The 20,756-nt window shown below is 43.3% G+C and overlaps 1 protein-coding gene across 1 annotated transcript in view; it reads left to right on the top strand.

The window, feature by feature from the left end:
- The window catches only part of TUBG1 (tubulin gamma 1), a gene marked incomplete in the record, with an annotated part of 407,143 nt that overhangs the window by 253,912 nt on the left and 132,475 nt on the right, over positions 1 to 20,756 (top strand).

Genomic DNA, 20,756 nt, shown 5'->3' on the forward strand with positions numbered 1-20,756 from the left:
AATCATCTTCCTCGTTAGACCAATCTGCCCACCAGCATCTCCAGCGGTGCATCCCGCAGGGAATCCTTAGTCCACCAACTTGCCTCACTCCCAGAAAATATGATCCCAATTAACTCTTTCTTCCCCTTCACACCTCCAGCATTTACTGTCTGCCTGAGGAAAAATTCTCTGGAGTCTGCTTGGGGTATAAAACCATCTATGTAAACATTTCCAGGCAAAAATCCTAAATCTTCTAGATTTTTTTTTTTGCATATTTGGGAGATGTACATATATCCTCCCATTATTTCTTTGTGAATTGCTTATCCAGTCTCTCTTCCCAGTCCTTTCTAACCTCCTCTGATTTGTTTCTTATTATAGTGCAATGTTTTATATGCTCTATTAATTATTCTTTTTTTAAATGGCAGCTTCTGTTCTAGATTCTATTAAAATCTCTACCAGTGCTGGTCTTTCATTTAGGGACCCCCCCCCCTGTTTCTTTCTCTTTCTCTGTACTCTGATATCAATCCCTGATAGGGAAGGCAATATCTAACCTGCAGTTCAAATAAATTCTTGTCATCTTTCCCTCTGTATTTGCTCCCAGTACCTTGGTTCCTTTGCCAGTTTTCTCCAATAAATTCTGCCCCCCTCTTACTTATTGTCTGTAACCCTAATTGCAGTCATCCCTATCGATAGACTCTCATTTCTTCATTCCAGTGTTGGCTTAGTTCTTAGACTACTTTCTCCTTCTTTGTGGATATAATATTCCACATGATTATTGGTATTCTCCTTAAAGGCCTGCATCCAGAGTCCCAGTCTCTCCTTGTTTCTTGAGCTTCCCCCATGTTTCATCATCCCTTTCCACTTTGAATTATAGTTTTCTACTTGTGCTATGTATGGGAGCCTTAACTGTGTAACTCTGAAATACACCTTCAAATTGGGTAATCCCAGCCCTCCCTGTTTTACTGGAAGAATCTGTTTATCCCGCTTGACTCTTGGTGTCTTTCCCACCCAGATCAAGTCCTTCACCTCTTAATTGATACCCACAACTTCTCCTCAGGTTGATAAAAAAATATGCCTGACCTATGTATAAGACTAAAGGGACTAAACACATTTTAATTGCTTGTATCTTACTATCCATATCCATGTAACAACGTTTCCATTTTCTCAGTTTTTGTAGGATCTTTTGTTTAGTCTCTTACCATGTATCCTTAACTGCCACACTATAATCATTTTTAATCCATACTCCTAAATATTGCATTTTATCATGAACCCATAAATGTGGGTATTCCTGAACCAGTTCATGTGTGGGCACATAATTTATCACTATTGCCTTTGTTTTAGCTTCATTAATTTGGTATCCCGAAAAGATCTGAAACTAAGAATGTTCCACAGCACTGTAATGTCTTTTTCTGGTTTTGTCAGTTACAAAATTATATCTACATTTAAGGGAAGTGTACACAGCTGTACTTGTCCTGTGCAGAAGTCCTTAAAAGCCTTATCCCTGTTTTGTTATATACGTAGTCTCTTGTTGGGTGGCCTGTGTCTAACTTACATGGCCTCAAGTGACTCTGTCCACTGTCAAACACCACAAGCACCTGCACAAGCGACCTAACCTTTCACCACAACATAAACAGAACCAGTGGATGAGATGAATACCTCTCCCAGATATTTTCCATTTCCTAGAATAGACTTGTCAAAGTGCAGAAGTAAATAACAGTTTTACCTTTTAGTCTTGAATCAAGAGTAACACTTCAGGATGTGAAAAGTGCTTGTTTATTCCATAAACAGTTCTGAGAGACTGCCTACTAAAACTTTCAGATCAGCCTCAAAGAATAGAGGAAAGTACCTAATTTATATAATTTTTCTTATCAATTTCATGCATACACAACTTTGAAGTAACATAGCTTTTAATAAATAAAATTTTTAAATATTTTATGTCCTCTTGATGATTCTGTCTTAGAGCTTCATGTGAATACTTGGCAATATGCCTTCTAAAACATAGGCCACCTGTGCTTAAGATTTTATTGGCTTGCAACTTTTTAACATTTAGTACCAGTACACACTGTCTCACAAACATCCTTGCAAAGACTCATTCCCAACTTGAGAAGGTCAGAACGTTGTTGTTTGTCTTTCGGCTTTTTCCCGGTAAGGGGTCACCACAGTGGAACTCCAGTCTGCTAACGATTGGCAGTAGATTTTTTTTTTTTATTATTATTATATGAAATGCCGAGGTGCCAGCTCGACGTCCAACCTTCAACTAAGGCATGCCCATTTACACACGCATGTCTTTCGAACGCTACCCAACCGCAGGAAGGACATGCAGACTCCACACAGAAGGCACTCCCGAGCCGAGAATTGAACGGGAGAACCTCTTGCTGTGAGGTAACAACGCTACCGCCATACCACCGCATACTGTTGATTAATCAGGTTTCCATGGATACCTGATCATTTTAAATATAACATTTAACTGTAGCAGCGGTGGTGCAGCAGTAGCGTTGTCGCCTCACAGCAAGAGGCTCTCCTGTTAGATTCTCGGCTGGAGCACCTTCTGTGTGGAGTCTGCATGTCCCCCCTGTGGTCAAATGGCGTTCGAAAGGCATATGTAGAATGGGCGCCTTCATTGAAGTTTGGGCGTCGAGCTGGCACCTCGGCACCATAAAAATCTACTGCCAGTCATTAGCGGACCGGAGTTCCGCTGTGGCGACCCCTAACCGGGAAAAGCCCTTAACTCCTTCAGCTCTTGTTTTGCCTTCAACTGTCTGTCAGTACAGAGAAGATACAATTTTAAGACACTTGGAATGTAAAGCTACTACTTATGTAAAAGTATACGTTGCATAATCATGCATCTGTTTTTCATTATTCTTTTGACATAAACGTTTTGACTCCTTTGTGAAGAAACTATAAGTTAATATGCATTTTGTGAAGAAGAAACATGAAACTTAGTAACCTTCCATAACAGACTCTCCCTCCTTATTAAACATAGCAACTCCTTAACCCTCTTCAAACATCTGGATGAATTAGATAGAAAATGGCAGATATACCCCTGGACTGCCTGTCAAACACTTATGGTAAGAGACACTTGGTGGGTATTGTTTCAACTACGCTTGAAATGATCCATCCAGCTCAACTGCTTGGGTAATAATGTACGAATCTGTTGCAGTAAAAACGGGTGAAGATTCTTTTGAGTGTGCCACCAGAAAAGACTGCTGTGTGAGTATTTATGATTTAGTTGATTTATAATATACATGCTTGCTTTGTTTTGTGCAGTTTAGTTCTGTGCTACTATTTGCGAGACAGATATCGTCTTGAGGGATACAACCAAAAGATCTAGAAGTGTTAACATCTACCTTACTTCATACCGCTTCAGTTTGCTGTTTTGAATACGTGTGCCAAAACATCTGTTTTCCTCTTGTTTACTTCTGCTTCATTCTCAAGACTTTTCTTACTTGGAGTCTTAAAAGTTTTAATTTAAGTTAGAAAGCAAAATGTGCATGTGTCTGATTCAAAAGACACTCAGAAAAGACTGCTAAGCAAGTATTTCTGTTTTTCCGACCTCACCCAGCCTATCCTTGTTTTGTTCTTTCATCCAGTGGCTATTAACTTGTCTGCTGTTTATGTGATTTTTATTTAGTGATTATTACAAGATTATTTTTAAAAGGACGTCCCATAAAGTAATTAAACTTTGGTTACTCTGCCATTTGTGTCTTTCTACCCAGTAACTTCCCCATGTTATTCTGCAAAGTTGATGTAAATTGATAAACTACACCCCTCACTGTTAACTTGTTACAAAATATTATAGGCCCTTATATAAAGGTAAGCCAGTAGCAATGTATCTGAATTATATTTCTGCATAGGAAGGATCTTAATTTAGACTAGCTATCCAGGCACTTCATGAGCTAACTTTCAAAGGCTTGATAAGAAATGCTTATTTTAGGATAGGTAACAACTTTCCCGTAGTTACAGAAAATGCACTCATTTTGATAGACCTTAAGTATCACTGAGAGATTTGAGTATCCAGAATATTAAGGCAACTAAGACTGTACGTACACAAGTTCTGAAAACTGCACCTAGAAAAGGCCCACCTGTACTGCAGGATGCCTTAAAGTCAACAGAACGAAAACCTCATACAAAAAGCATATGCATGTGCCCCACACTGACACTGTAAGCTAAGCATACAGTCATTGTACCACAACAGTGGGGAAAGAGTACACAGCAAAATACCTGGAGTTAAAAATGAACCAAGCCAGACTCAAAAGGACCGTAAGGAAGACATTGCAGCCTGGTAACCACAAATGTATCATGGCGGTTAGTGTGTCTGACTCCATTATGTTTTGGAATAGTCCTGTACTTCACTTGACTTTGTGTTTGTGTCAGTGTCATGGCTACCTGGGGACAAATTAGGGACATCTGAGCTAAGAAAAGAATTAAGGGATTTATGACCCAGTCATTGTTCATGTTGGAGTGAACAGTCTAAGAATATCCTGCCTCTTAGATATGTAACAGGTTATGGTGAGATTAACTATCCTAACAAGTATGGAAAACATATCAGCTTGGTGTCCTCCACATATCACCTCATGTAGCATATACATAGCATGACAAAACTGGTTTTGTCACTGGTTGTGGTAGTAGTATTAGACAAGAGGACTCTGTGCTTGTCAAACATGATGTGTTGTGCAACCAGCTGGGATGCTTGCAACTAGTGTGCTTCATTTTTCTTTCTTGCAAACAAAGAATGGGGAGTTGGAATGTTTCATTCCCATAATGTATTATACAGCCTTATTCAAATTCTGAAACGGGAAGAAAAATACAGTAGATAAAAAAAACAAAGCTGAAAGTGGTTTTGGTGGATGCTGGGAGCCTCAACAAAATGGATGATTTAGTAGCTGTCTAGTGCTTGGGGATTGTGTTTGGGCTTCATAGTTGCAGCAAAAGAACAAAAGTAGTATACAATAAGAACTGGACACCTGCAATATGGTTGCAATATATCAAATAGTATATGGTCAGCACAAACGTTATACATTTGACATTACTTGCTGCATTAAACCGATAAGAGGCTGAAGAATATGAATTGGGTAATATAGAATTACTGCTAATGTTTGTTTGTATATGTACCAATACCGAAATGTGTTTTAGGGTGCAAAATATATTTCACAAATTCCCGGGAGTACATCTTTTGATTGTTGTAGATGTGGTAAATGTGTCAGTATATTTGTAAAAGACAATCTAAAAGCCAGAAACCAAGAAAAATGACTTGGGAGCAATAATTTATTTGTACAGATATTAAAATCAGTGGTATAGAATATGATAGTATCTGCTGTTAGTCTATGTTCCCTACAGAGCAAAAGGATTCCCTGACTAAGTTTTAGGGTATGAAAAATATAGTTCATGGGGGCCATTAAGTATGAACATTGACTTGGGTAAACTATTTACTGTCAAATGTCCTCAAACATTGACTGTAAATGAAAACCTGTATAAAAAGTATGAAATCCAGCTGAGGATGGCAGTGTCTTAAATTTATATTCGTAAAGATAGGATCCTTCTCGTCCCCCAAACATTGTTATGCTGTCTTTAATTAACACAGGTAGTGATGCCATCATCTCTAAAGTAACCGTAAACTCAGACACCGTCATAAATAAATCATTCTTCCTAGATTTTCCCAGTGCACACTGATGTAGTAAATGCCATAGCTATGAAAATAGTTCCACTATGATAAATCATCTCCCAACCGACCCTAAATTTGGTGAGACTAAAGTTATTGGCAGCTACCTCTCCACAACCAGCAGACTGCATAAAATATTTATTCTTTTTCACCCCTATGAGGTGGGCTTTGACATTCCACCCCCACCACACACACACACGCTATATATATATATATATATATACTCATTTCATGATTACACAGCTGTAGGGTGGAGGGAAACATCCTGCAATTGTAAACAAAATAGCCGCATTAACTATAATTTCAACTTGTCACATAGGAAATTTGTCATAATAGGAAATGTGATTGGGGATGGGGAGGAAACAGTCAACCAGTTAATGTCGGCCACTTGTAGGGTAACCTAGGAAAACAGATTATGATACTATTCCCAGTGTCTCAAATAAGTCTACCTCCAAGCTATGCCACAGGTATACAAATATATGTAATCTTTGCTGGAGTCATGACATTAATAAGGTATGTACCAGAAAAAAAATGAACTAAACTTTCAAAAATTGTAATCCTAAAAATGGAGCTACATTAAAGTACAAAAAATATTTTGCTTATCTAACTTTACGTCTCTCATTTCAGATGTTCTTCGTGTTTCACTGTTGCAGTCATTACACTTGGGTTATCCTGCTGGCAGGCTACCCGCAGTCGGCCTGTACTCCAAAGTCCTGGTCTGGCTGCCTGTTGCTGCTGCCTCTTCCCTGATGTCAGTGCCAGGGTATAAAAGATGCAGCTGACGCCATTTTCTTCAGTCTTTCTTGCCGGGTGCCTGAAGCAAAAGCAGTTTGTGTGCCGGGTCGGGCCGACTCCTGAGATTTTCAAAATTGAATTTCAGATCCAAAGTCTTCATTGTGTTAAGTACTGCTAGGGAAACTTTTTTCTTGCTCCAGATTGATGTCAGAAAAAGTTAATAATTGTATTTCTTGTGGGAAGCAAATACCTCATAAGGATTTTCATTCTTACTGTATTCCTTGCCTAGGCCCTGACCACGACGCTGTTAGCTGTCGGTTTTGTGCTAGAGCGAAGTCCTCCTCGGCACCGATGGAAACTAGTGTGGGTATTCCTTCGGCCGATAGTCATCGAGTCACCTGAGCGGTCCCTAGCCCCTTGGGGCGTTGGAGAAGCCATCTCGAACCCGTTCAGTATCCTCTAAGTCGCCGAGGATGTCGGATTCGGATATAGACAGGGTGCTCCAAAGACTGTTCCAGTCCCCAGTCTTTCAAAAATTTGTTTCGCTCCGACCCAGTTGGCAGGCCGATAGCCCATGCCCATCCCATTGCTATTCCTCCTCCGACCGCCGGCTCCGTGAGCAGGTGCTGTTGGAGCGGTGGAGATCTTAGGGTCGGCTCCGACCCTTACTCCAACCAGGCCTTCGGGTCGAGTTTGGTACATGGACTTCTTCGGCTGGACCGGGGTGATGTTTGGGACCTATGCCATCGGTTCGAGCCTCCCTCTCGGTGCCGGCTGGGTCTTCCGTCTGCTATCATGGCTCCAGGGACGGACACTCCCAGGATTCTGGGGTCCAGCTTTCAGAGCTATGAGGAGTGCCTTGGCCAAGTCTTCGCCATCTCTCGGCTTTACCGGCACCTTCCCTGGGCGTGGAGCTGGGTCTTTGGCAGTTCCCTGTCCGTGGCAGCGTGAGCCCCTGGGCCTGAGGTTATCCCCATTGGGGTTCCCCTCCTCCTGAGGGTTCTTCGGAGTTGTCTTCAGAGGAACCCCAAGGAAGAGATCGTGCAAGAGGAAGCACGTGGACTCCCGAGTCTATTACATCGGACACTGATCTTGATGATGCGGAGGGTCCCGGTCGTCCCTCGGATGATGTCTCATTTGCAGACATCTTAGAGATCCTCAAACAACGAGGCGGCTGGATATCCAAACCCCTCTGCTGATGAGTCAGTGCTCCTCAAGGCCTTTGGGGCTCAGCCCTCCGCCTCCTGGGTGTCTCCGCCCGGCGAGCTCCTGGATTTAGTTTGTGAAGGCGTGGAACATCCAGATACCGTGGAACCAGTCCTTCTCGTCCTAATAAATTTTTGTCTGCCCCACCGAAGGAGTTCCTCACTAAAGCGTGGCTGTAGATGCCATGGTGGTGGCATCTGCTACACAACAGGGCGTGGCAGAGGCTTGAGCGTCCGTCCATCCTCCTAATAAGGAGTCTAGGAGCATGGACAGTGCAGGGAAGCGCACCCTGACTTCAGCTGCCTTTACTTTAAGGTCTCTGAATTATTTGGCACATTTTACCAGGCTTCAGAGGGATCTGGTCAAGGAACTGTCAGATTCCCTCTCGGGTAACCTACCTGAGCAGCTAGCCCAGTCGGTTAGCTCTCAGTTGGCTATCCTACGTCAATTTCTAACTCGTCCATGAGGCTCATTTCATATGCGGCCGAAGGCGGGTAAACGGCAGGCACAGGCGTGGCTCACGGAGACAAGCCTGACTCGCTTGTGTCAGTTTACGGAGGCCTTCAAGTCTTCCTTCGCCCGCCTCCCTTTGATGGGTCCTCTTTGTTTGTACCTAAGGTTAAAGACACCTTTACCGCTGTGAGCAAGAGGGAAAAACTTTATCTGCCGTGGGTGCCGTTATTCCACTCCCTTCGGCCTTATCCCAAGACTAAAGGAGGAGGGAAGATGTGGTTCCGTAAATCACGTAAGTTTTTCCTCAACAGCAGGAAGATTCCCCTTCCAGAGGCAGAGGACGGGAAATTTTTCTGGGAGGCGCCCGTCCCAGAGGCGGCAGAGGGCCCCGCAATTCTGGAGACCGCGAGTCCTTTCGTGGCTCTTCAGCCTCCCACACCTCGAGGGATTGCCCGGCTGTGCTGCTCGAGCCAGTCGGGTGCCGTTGCCAAGCACCTAAAAGCCTGGGAGTCAATCCTCCAGGACAGATGGGTGCCGGATCGTGCGGAGGTTATACCATCCCATTCACATGCTCACCCCACCGTCCAAAAATCCCGGACCCACCACCCAGTCAAAGGGAAATTGCAGCCGCAGAAGCTTTAAAGCTGCTAGAAAAGGAGTCATCCAACGGTCCCCACAGACCAGATCGGATCCGGAAATTACCGAGGTTCTTTTTAGTGCCAAAAAAGACAGGGGACCTGAGACCAATTTTGGATCTCAGCAGACTAAACCAATCCGTCACGAAATCCAAATTCCGAATGGTCGCGTTACAATCCATTCTCCCATTGTTGGAGAAGGATGTTTGGATGTGCTCCATAGACCCCAAGGACGCCTATTATCACATACCCGATACATCAGGCGTCCAGGAGGTATCTGCTTCTCAGCCTGGGAGACAGTCATTTCCAATTTTGTGCACTGCCCTTTGGTCTCACCACAGCCCCCGGGTGTTCACCAAGTGTTTGGCAGTAGTGACTGCTCACCTGAGGAGTCTTGGATTCCAAGTGTTTCCCTATCTGGACGACTGGCTCCTGACTGCCACCACCAGGCATCTACTAATGGACAACCTCAAAGCCACCATCTCCTGGGTGCTACCCTGGGAATTACATTCAATTGGTCAAAGTCTGTCTTGCTGCCCTCTCAGCGCATAAGATTCATAGGAGCAGAGATAGACTCAAGATTGATCTGGCGTTTTTCTTCTGACGAAAGGATCCAAACTTTACAAGGCCAGGTTCAAGCCCTGATTTCAAGATCCAAAGCCCCAGCCAGGATGGTCCTACAAGTTTTAGGTTCGATGTCTGCCACGGTTCTTCTAGTTCCTCTGGCAAGATTGCACATGAGGATTCTTCAGTGGCTATTGTCAACTCAATGGTCCTTTCAGGACCTTCCCTCAATCATCCCATTATGATTACAGAAACATGCAAACGGGACCTTCGTTGGTGGCTGAGACATCCAATCTAAATCAAGGAAGTCCTTTTGTTATTCCCTCTCCAGTGGTCACCCTGGCGACAGATGCCTCCCAGACAGGGTGGGGGGGGGCATTGTCTGGGCAGGTTAGTTCAGGGCTCCTGGCTTCCAGGCGAAACTCTTCTCCACATCAATGTATTGGAGATGAGGGCTGTACTTCTGTCCCTACAGGCCTTACACAGGTATCTCCCTCAGGGCATAGTCGCCATCCACACAGACAACATGTCGGTGGTCTGGTATCTAAACAAACAAGGAGGGACCAGATCTTACCCCCTTTGCAGAGAGGCCATGAGGGTGTGGGAATGGGCTGTAGCTACCAGCCGTTTCTTGGTAGCGACCCACATTCCGGGGAAATCAAATATATTGGCAGACAGATTAAGCAGAACAATTCTCTCTCCTCACGAGTGGTCCCTAAACAAAACAGTAGCAGCTCAGGTTTTCAGGAGATGGGGACGCGTGCTGCGACCTATTTGCAACACCACTAAACACAAGTGCAAAGGTTCTTCTCCTTGACTCCACATCAGGGAGAAGCAGCTATGGATGCTCTAGCACAACCTTGGCCAACAGGGCTACTTTATGCCTTTCCTCCGATTCCACTTCTCTCCAAAGTCATTCAAAAAGCTTCTCAATTGGGGTCCACAATGATACTGATTGCCCCATACTGGCCTCGTCAGGTATGGTTTCCCCTACCTGAAGAAACATGCGGTGGACGATCCGTGGACTTTAGACCTAACTCCGGATCTGTTAATTCATCAGTCGGGACGACAGCATCAGTCCCTTCACTCCTTGAAGTTGACAGCTTGGCTCCTCCACTTCCGACTTTAGTCAGAAGTCACACATTAGACCCGGAAGTTATTCACATTTTATCTTCAGCCCACAAACCCACCACTAAGAAATTGTATCTCAGTAAGTGGAAGAGGTTTGCTATCTGGGCTCAACTCAAGGGCTTAGACCCTATCACTGCTCCAATCCCAGAGGTTTTGAAATTCTTAACATCCCTGTTTAATCAAGGATCTTCTGTCTCTACTATTAAAGTCCAACTAGCGGCTATCTCTAAATTCCACGAATCCATGGATCCTCCATTGATGAGCAGCAGACTATGCAAAACTTTCATTAAAGGTGCGGGCCTGTTAAGACCCCCAGTTTTTCATCCTGCCTCCGTGGGATCTTGATTTGGTGCCGTGCATTAACATCTTCCCCTTTGAACCGGCTGCTACATGTGAGTTAAAATATCTGTCTTGGAAAACTGCCTTCTTAGTTGCAATTACTTCTGCAAGAAGAGTTTCAAACTTCAAGCCCTATCTATTAAACCACCGTGCTTGATTTTCCACAAGGATAGAGTAGCACTTAGGCCTAATCCATCCTTTGTCCCAAAGGTCTGTTCTAATCTCTGTCTCCAACAATCTCTAGAGCTACCAGTTTTCTTCCCAAAATTCTCCAATGAAGCAGAATACACTCTCCATAAATTGTATGTTCACAGGCAATTGCTTCTATTTGGACAGGACTCAGCAATGTAAGTAAGTCAGACCAGCTGTTTGTGTCCTTCTCAGACAATAAATTGGGTAAAACCATCACAAAGCTACTATCTCCAAATGGATTAGAGATTGTATAACTCAGGCTTATTCTACTTCGAATAAGCAGCTTACAACATCTATCAAAGCTCACTCTACCAGAGCTATGGCGACTTCTATAGCTTTTCATTCCAAGCTCGCTATATCGGAGATTTGTGCTGCGGCTACTTGGTCCAATCCGCACACTTTCATTTCCCACTATAAATTGGATGTGGCATCTAAAGGCGAGCATCATTTGGTTCCACGGTACTCAGGAGTGTTTTCCAGTGAGCCACCCAGGATTCAGGTGCTAGGGGCTGTCCCATCAGTCAGAATGTAGGCGAGATAGGATCACATAACATCTTTTAGTTATGTACTCACCATAACTTCAGATGTTTGGGATCCATCTACATTCCTATCTACCCTCCTTCCCCTGCCTTGGAGATCAGAAGAGATTGAACGGTTTTGAGTTATACTGTTTTATCTTGTTTCATCTGACGATGTTATATAAGCAGGGCGTGCATGTGTGCATGTATGCGGACAAACTAGATCTGGGGGACTGGTAGTGGTGCATCCTGGGATATAGTAAGCTCAGCCAATAAGAGACTTCGCTCTTTGGCATAAGCGTGCCGAGTCGGAGCCGAGGGATCGGCTCCGAACCCATCAGTCAGAATGTAGGCGAGATGGATCCCAAACATCTGAAGTTATGGTGAGTACATAACTAAAAGTTTGTATATGTACCAATACCGAAATGTGTTTTAGGGTGCAAAATATATTTCACAAATTCCCGGGAGTACATCTTCTGATTGTTGTAGATGTGGTAAATGTGTCAGTATATTTGTAAAAGACAATCTAAAAGCCAGAAACCAAGAAAAATGACTTGGGAGCAAGAATTTATTTGTACAGATATTAAAATCAGTGGTATAGAGTATGATAGTATCTGCTGTTAGTCTATGTTCCCTACAGAGCAAAAGGATTCCCTGACTAAGTTTTAGGGTATGAAAATATAGTCTATGGGGGGGCCATTAAGTATGAACATTGACTTGGGTAAACTATTTACTGTCAAATGTCCTCAAACATTGACTGTAAATGAAAACCTGTATAAAAAGTATGAAATCCAGCTGAGGATGGCAGTGTCTTAAATTTATATTCGTAAAGATAGGATCCTTCTCGTCCCCCAAACATTGTTATGCTGTCTTTAATTAACACAGGTAGTGATGCCATCATCTCTGAAGTAACCGTAAATCAGACACCGTCATAAATAAATCATTCTTCCTAGATTTTCCCAGTGCACACTGATGTAAATGCCATGGCTATGAAAATAGTTCCACTATGATAAATCATCTCCCAACCGACCCTAAATTTGGTGAGACTAAAGTTATTGGCAGCTACCTCTCCACAACCAGCAGACTGCATAAAATATTTATTCTTTTTCACCCCTATGAGGTGGGCTTTGACATTCCACCCCCACCACACACACACACGCTATATATATATATATATATATATATATATATATATATATACTCATTTCATGATTACACAGCTGTAGGGTGGAGGGAAACATCCTGCAATTGTAAACAAAATAGCCGCATTAACTATAATTTCAACTTGTCACATAGGAAATTTGTCATAATAGGAAATGTGATTGGGGATGGGGAGGAAACAGTCAACCAGTTAATGTCGCCACTTGTAGGGTAACCTAGGAGAACAGATTATGATACTATTCCCAGTGTCTCAAATAAGTCTACCTCCAAGCTATGCCACAGGTATACAAATGTATGTAATCTTTGCTGGAGTCATGACATTAATAAGGTATGTACCAGAAAAAAAATGAACTAAACTTTCAAAAATTGTAATCCTAAAAATGGAGCTACATTAAAGTACAAAAAATATTTTGCTTATCTAACTTTACGTCTCTCATTTCAGATGTTCTTCGTGTTTCACTGTTGCAGTCATTACACTTGGGTTATCCTGCTGGCAGGCTACCCGCAGTCGGCCTGTACTCCAAAGTCCTGGTCTGGCGTCTGTTGCTGTTGCCTCTTCCCTGATGTCAGTGCGCCAGGGGTATAAAAGATGCAGCTGACGCCATTTTCTTCAGTCTTTCTTGCCGCGCGGTGCCTGAAGCAAAAGCAGTTTGCAAGTGCCGGTCGGCCGACTCCTGAGATTTTCAAAATTGAATTTCAGATCCAAAGTCTTCATTAAAGCTAAGTACCCCGTTGGGGAAACTTTTTTCTTGCTCCAGATTGATGTCAGAAAAAGTTAATAATTGTATTTCTTGTGGGAAGCAAATACCTCATAAGGATTTTCATTCTTACTGTATTCCTTGCCTAGGCCCTGACCACGACGTTGCTAGCTGTCGGTTTTGTGCTAGATTTAACCAACGCACTATTAAGCGTCAGTACGATTTTGCCTTTCATTACTTTGGCCAAAGATTTAATTATATAATGCCGTCAAAACAGCCGACGAACGGAGTTTATAAAAGGCGCAAGGAAAAGGACAGGCATCCGAGGTCCAAAACCGACAACGAGGCCTCCGCTAGGCCAGTCGCCGGTTCTCAGTGAGGTGCTTTCGCAGCCCCTGACGCCCACTACCTCAGAGCCACAGGCCGCTTCTGACTCCCACATGGAGACAGCTAGGCCTCTGGATACTCAAGGTGTTGGACACTCGGAAACTATTCCCTCATATGGGTCCGGAGCCGCTGGGCAGGCATCGGCTTCTGAGGGTGTTTTCCGACCCACACAGTTATATGTCAAGCCAACCTCAGCTTCCAAGGCAAAGACTAAAACAGCTTTAAAGACAAAGAAACAAGTACAGCATTCTCCTGGACAGACTTCCATGCCTAAGAAACAGATGCTTAAAATGGCTGAAGACCTAATTACTTTGATCAGGGGTTCCCATCCCCCTCCTGATAAGAGGCCTAGGCAAGACACAGAATATGACTCTTCTGATCAGGTTTCCATTTCCTCTGACTCCTCTTCAGAACAGGGATACTCTCTTCCTCCCTATGAGGATTCTGAGGATTATTCTTTTGGGGAAACCCTGCATACCATGAGGGAGCATTTTCACTGGGAGAGCCAAGATTACTCAGAATCTAAGAAAAGGCTTGGAGACTTTCTTTTACTACCTCAGCACAGGCCTCTTGCTATTCCACCTGTTTTAGACATTGTAGATGTATTTTCAGAGTCCGGCCTGTCTCCTGACTCTTTACCCCCTGCACCTGTTAAGCCAGACAGATACTACATGGTTCCAGATTCTCATAAATTTCTATATAAAAACTCTGCTGCTGACCCAGAAACTATATCTCAGAGAACCAAAGGGGTCAAGGCTTCCACTGCAAAAAACCCTGTCCCCTCTGATGGGGATTCTAGGGCACTGGACAGATGGGGGAAAAAGTGTACACTTCTGCTACCTTGGCTGTAAGGGCTTTAAATTGTCAGTTTCATATGCTTAAATATCAGCAATACTTAATGTCACTGCTAAAACAGAAAATGTTGACAAATTCTGAATGTTCTGAAAACAAGGAAATGCAGGATTTATTGCATGCAGCTGAACAAGTGGGAAAGCATACTTTGCAATGTGGTTTTGATTCACTGGTGGCCTCTTGCAGGGCCGCTGTTACAGGTTCTGTCATTAGAAGGCATGCTTGGTTAAAGGAACAGAATCTGCCTGATCATGTTAAATCAAAATTATTAGATGCTCCATTACAGCATGATACTTTGGTGTTAAGGCAGAAGAGGTGTTGAAAATGGAGGATAAAGCGAAATCTATGCAGACAGTTAAGGATTTCTTACAGGTACAGCCACCCAGATTTAGCAGGAACTGGCCTTCTAAGAATTAGTCCTTTCCAGTGTCAGACAGGCCACAAAGAGGCAGATACAGACGCCCTAGAGGCAGATCCCAGCCCCAAGGCTCATACAGGCCTAAACAATGGGGTGCTTCTACCTCTAAAAGCGGAGAAGACAAATCACAGCCATATAGGAAACAGTCCCAACGACTTTCCTCTGCCAATGCCAAGCACTTATCTTTTGGCAGCACCCTTAGGGGGAAAACCAGCACTTCTTTTTTCACAAAATTGGCACATGATCACCCAGGACAAATTGGTCTTGAATATAGTGTCTCAGGGCTACAGGTTCCACTTTCACACCCTTCCAAAGACAAAAGGTATGCCAGACCTGCCACACAATCAATGGGCAGAGGCACAAAAGCAAGTTTCATCCCTTATTGACATGAGGGCTATTCAGCGAGTACCACAGCAAGCGCAGGGACAAGGATTTTACTCAAGACTTTTCCTGGTACCCAGAAAGGACAAAGTCTGGAGACCAATAGTGGACCTGTCTATTCTAAACACTTATCTGGACGTCCCAAAATTCAAAATGTTGACTCTGCAGCAGCTTCTGCCCATGCTGGGCAAGAAGGCTTGGCTTGTAACTTTGGACCTCAAAGAGGCATACCTGCATGTCCCCATCAGACAATCTTGCAAAAGATACCTCAGATTCATAGCTGGCTCAATGCACTACCAATTCTCTGCACTGCCCCTTTGGCTTATCTACTGCATCCAGGGTCTTCACAAAATGCCTGGCACCAGTAATTGCATTTTGCAGACAGAGGCATCCAAATATATCCTTACTTATTCAAGCAGAGAACAAGGACATTCTACTGAAGCATCTGGTGTTTGTAAAAAGATTACTAATTTGCCTAGGGTACACAGTAAACGAAAAGAAATCAAAACTGGTACCCTCTCAAGAGATGATATTCCTGGGTGCAAGCTTAAATACAACTGCCCAGATGGCTTATCTCACTCCAGACAAACAAAGGCAACTGACAACTTACTTCGAAAAGATGGCAACAAAGACCCAGTTATCTGCAAGCAAAATTCTGCAGGCTTTGGGCTTCATGGCATCCTGCATTCTGCTAATTCCATATGCAAGACTGCATATGAGGAAGCTACAATGGTATCTAAAAAGTGTTTGGACTCAACATTGCCACAGCCTGGAAACATTAATTACCCCCATTCCCTGCCTGCAACAGGAGTTTCGATGGTGGGCACAGGCCTGTCACCACAACAAGGGACAGCCATTCACTTTACCCACAGCCAGGCAGACACTAACTGATGCATCAGATTATGCCTGGGGGGCCCACATGGCAGGAAAATGTATTCAGGGCACATGGCCCGCAAGCCAAATGCATCTTCATATCAAGCAAAAAGAGATGCTAGCTGTACAGAATGCCCTGACAGCCTTCAAGGAGCTACTTCATCTAGGACAACTGGTGATAAAGATGGACAATACTACAGTCATGTGGTACATAAGCAAGGAGGCACACATTCCTACCCCCTCTGCAGACAAGCCATTACTTTGTGAAACACTGCATTGACTTATCAAGTGCACTTGCAAGCACAATTCCTGCCAGGAAAGACAAATATTCTGGCAGATGAACTAAGCAGAAACCTCATGGATCCTCACTAGTGGAAACTAGATCCACAAATCTTCAGCATGATCACAAGGAAATGGGGATGCCCAGACATAGATCTATTTGCCTCCCCTCACAACTGCCAACTACAGAGATTCTGCACAAGGACTTATCACAAACAAGCATGGAAAGTGGATGCTCTATCATTCAGCTGGAAAACCCTTACAGTATATGCCTTTCCTCCACTGCCTCTCCTCCCCAAGGTACTCCTAAAGGTCAGACAAGAGAAGCCAAAAATAATACTGATTGCCCCAGACTGGCCACACCAGCACTGGTATCCAATCCTAAAGAGCTTGTCTCAAGGCCCAGCCTGGACATTACCTCAAATTCCTCATTTACTGACCCAACAAAACAATCGGATCCTGCACAGCCAACTCAGAACCCTAAATCTGGCTGCATGGCGGATAATGTAACCATTCAGAACACATCTCTCTCTAAAGCAGTTATGGATGTTATTTTGGAGGCCAGGAGGCCCAGCACCAGAAAATCTTATACAGAAAAATGGAAGAGATTCTGTGCTTGGAACCAGGCACAAGGAATTGACATGCTTGTACTAAATATTCTTCAGATTTTACAATACCTAACTGAGATGCTGGGCAAAGGCCTATCCTTCTCATCAATTAAGATCCATGCCTCTGACATTTCAGCTCATTATAATATGGACCTACCTATTTTTTCACATCCACTGCTAAGGCAGTACCTCAGAGGGGCCAAAAATATAAGACCTCCAAGGAGAGCGCCAATACCTGCATGGGACCTCAATTTTGTCTTGGAAAAGCTCACACTGCCTCCTTTTGAGCCAGCCAATACAGCTGAGATAAAATACTTATGGAAAACAGCTCTGCTTCTAGCATTAACTTCAGCAAAAAGAGTCTCAGAGTTACAAGCATTAATGGCTGTGGAACCTTTTATTATTTTCCATCCGGACAGGGTTTCTCTAAGGACAAACCCAACATTTATACCTAAGGTGTAGTGTCCAGTGTGGCTCCAAACCATTCATTTGCCTACCTTTTATCCAAATCCACAGAATGAAGGGGAGAGACTTCTGCATTCTTTGGACGTACACAGACAGCTACGCTTCTACTTGGACAAAACTAAAGCTTTCAGAAACACTGAGCAGCTCTTAGTGGCATATGCTGCAGGATCGCAAGGAAAAGCTATTTCAAAGCAGACTATTTCAAAATGGATAGGCCACTGCATTCGTTTCTGCTATTCACAACATGGCAAATCAGTGCCTAAGGGCATTAGGCCACATTCAACCAGAGCAGCAGCCACTTCAGCAGCCTTCCTCAGAGGAGTACCAACCAAGGATATTTTGGAGGCTGCAACTTGGACTTCAGTGCACACTTTTACAAAGCACTACCACTTACCTCTGTACTCTAAATCCAAAGCAGGCTTTGCCACTGCAGTTCTGCAGGGCCTCATAGCCACTCCTAATTCAATTTAGGCCCAGCCACCCAACCTCAGCTTTGGGATTCAACCCAAGTGTAATGACTGCAACAGTGAAACACGATAAACATAGTACAGTTGTCTACCTACCATAAATGTAGATGTTCGAGTGTATTCACTGTGCAGTCCAGGTTACCCTCCCACCATCCCCCTTTCATTGCTGGGACTTATCTGTACTTCTCTATTCTATACAACCTATGTGGTGTATTTGCTTGTAGATGAAGATAATGTTTGTTAGCGCATGCTTTTTTATGAGCAGAATTTTTAGCCTACCCTTTTGGGGGCACCTGTCATCTGGGGCAAGAAAAACTGAAGAAAATGATGTTGGCTGCATCTTTTATACCCCTGGCGCACTGACGTCAGGGAAGAGGCGACAGCAACCGACGCTGGACCAGGACTTTGGAATTCAGGCCGACTGCGGGTAGCCTGCCAGCAGGATAACCCAAGTGTAATGACTGCAACAATGAATACACTTTAACATCTACATTTATGGTAGGTACACAACTGTACTTTTGTTGTTAAAGGCTGCAATAAAAAGCATTCACATTGTAAAATCAAATTTTAAGGGAGAAATTGTGAATGTAGTATACAGTTGATAAGTAGTCTCACGATCAGCCAACCATAGGAACAGGACATAGTGAATGTACCTGCAGAAAAAAATTGTAGAAACTTAACAGCAAATGTATCATAATGCTGTGGAGACCAGGAGAAACGGCCCATGTTTAACTAGAGACGCAACTGCTGCTACAAGTAAAATTGAAAACTGAAGTTCCATGGGACCAGCCCACATGTGTGGATGCTCTGTGTGGTTCACTTTTGCAGTCATCAGTGTTAGAAGTCTCTCCTGGCTGAGTCTGTCTTCCTGCCTGACTTTGATAGCCTTTGTCCATGACTGGGCAGTTATTGACATACTTAACATGCCTTCATGTACCTGCTGTGTAGGTGGCATCTGCTTATACAATATTTCTTTGTTGCTACATTACACGTTCACTACAAGAGTGTGTCAAAGTCCCGCACTGGTCTAGTCCTGAGCATCGAGCAGGTAAGTACTTCACTGTGGACCAGTTTTTTTCTATTTTCATTCTTAGTTGGTTAGCTCGTACTTTTTTCAAGCAGACATCTGGCAAGTAATCCACTGTACATGGAGGTGTGGAGAAACTCTATCTAGAAATGACAGCCAGGTCTTCCTACATTTATATTCTACTCAAAGATTATACCCAGTACATTTATTACTTGGGTCCAGAGCATGACATGACTAACTGCAGTATTTCCCAAGGTATACACTCCTAAGAGTTTAAGAAGAAGACTGCAAGTCCTTCAGGTGTATGAGACCAAAAAAAGATTTGCAGCCTTGTTAGACTGACTCGCCATATCTACAGATCTTCAGCAATAGGCAGTGCTTACATTCTCACAGAAAGAACCATGGTAAGGAGACAAGTGTCCTAAAGGAGAACTAGATGGTTCTTTGGAGACCCTTGAGGGAATCTGTTACACAAAGGTACTGCCAAGTGCACAGACATGAGCCACTCTGGCTTTGAAGACCACAATGTCTAAGGCGCCTACCATATCCCACAACAGTGAAGACCAAGCATTTCTGTGAATACCAGTCCTTGGATATTTGCTTCTGAATATCTTTCAGTTAGTATGGGTAGGCAGAGTGTAATTTCCAGAGTAACCATAAAAGAACATCTGTCCTTAGGTTTATAAATGTCTGGCAGCAACCCATTCACACAAGTCCCTAGTACCTGATTGTAAGGTGTCTTTCCTACCTAAACAACTGATAATTCCATATCATTTCCCAGCCAATCTCCCTCCTATGATTGGGTTGAGTTGCTAATAGTTTATGTATGCATATGTAGTATGTGTGTGTATAGATATAGGTGTGTGTGTGTGTGTGTGTGTGTGTGTGTGTGTGTGTGTGTGTGTGTGTGTGTGTGTGTGTGTGTGTGTGTGTGTGTGTGTGTGTGTGTGTGTGTGTGTGTGTGTGTGTTGTGTGTGTGTGTGTGTATATATATATATATATATATATATATATATATATGTATGTATAATATATAAAAAATATGTGAACAGGCTTCTGTGCAGCACCCCTCCATCCAAGAAGGGAATGTCTGTCCAATAAGACACTTGGACTCCTCATATTCTGAGCAGGATAAAATGGATTATGAGTCACAACTTTTCTCTCTTCTGGTTTATGACTTAGACATTCAGCTTATGTTGCTTCTGACTGTCCGCCAGAGAGCATGTCATTTGGGGGATACCCTTTTAGTTGTGAGGTAAAACTTCCAAGTTGTAGTTTCAAGAGGATTGTGCATACCAGAAGAAATGCTTGGAAATTTCTGTTTCTTGAGCCCCTTAAAACTTAAAACCATGGACTATTACTTAGGTCTGAAAAGCCTTCTTGGATGCTTTTGATGCATCATCTTGGAAATTAGACTATGGATCTCCACCACCCTTGAGAGACTACAGGGTGCAGTATTCTCACTTTATATACATATATATATATATATATATATATATATATATATATATATATATATATATATATATAATACACACACACACACACACACACACACACACACAATTTAATGTATCCCTTTGCAGATCCAGATGCCGTGTCCTTGGAAACTACTAAGGGGGCATCGCAGTGACAACCAGACTTGCTTAACCAATCTGGTGAAAAAAAAGTTTATGCATCTGCAACCCTAGCCTTCACTGGCCTGAACTATCAAACATGCATTCTGAGT

The sequence above is a fragment of the Protopterus annectens genome, chromosome 13.part0, assembly GCF_019279795.1.
Source record: "Protopterus annectens isolate FY-2018-M chromosome 13.part0, PAN1.0, whole genome shotgun sequence".
NCBI classification, from domain to species: domain Eukaryota; kingdom Metazoa; phylum Chordata; order Ceratodontiformes; family Protopteridae; genus Protopterus; species Protopterus annectens.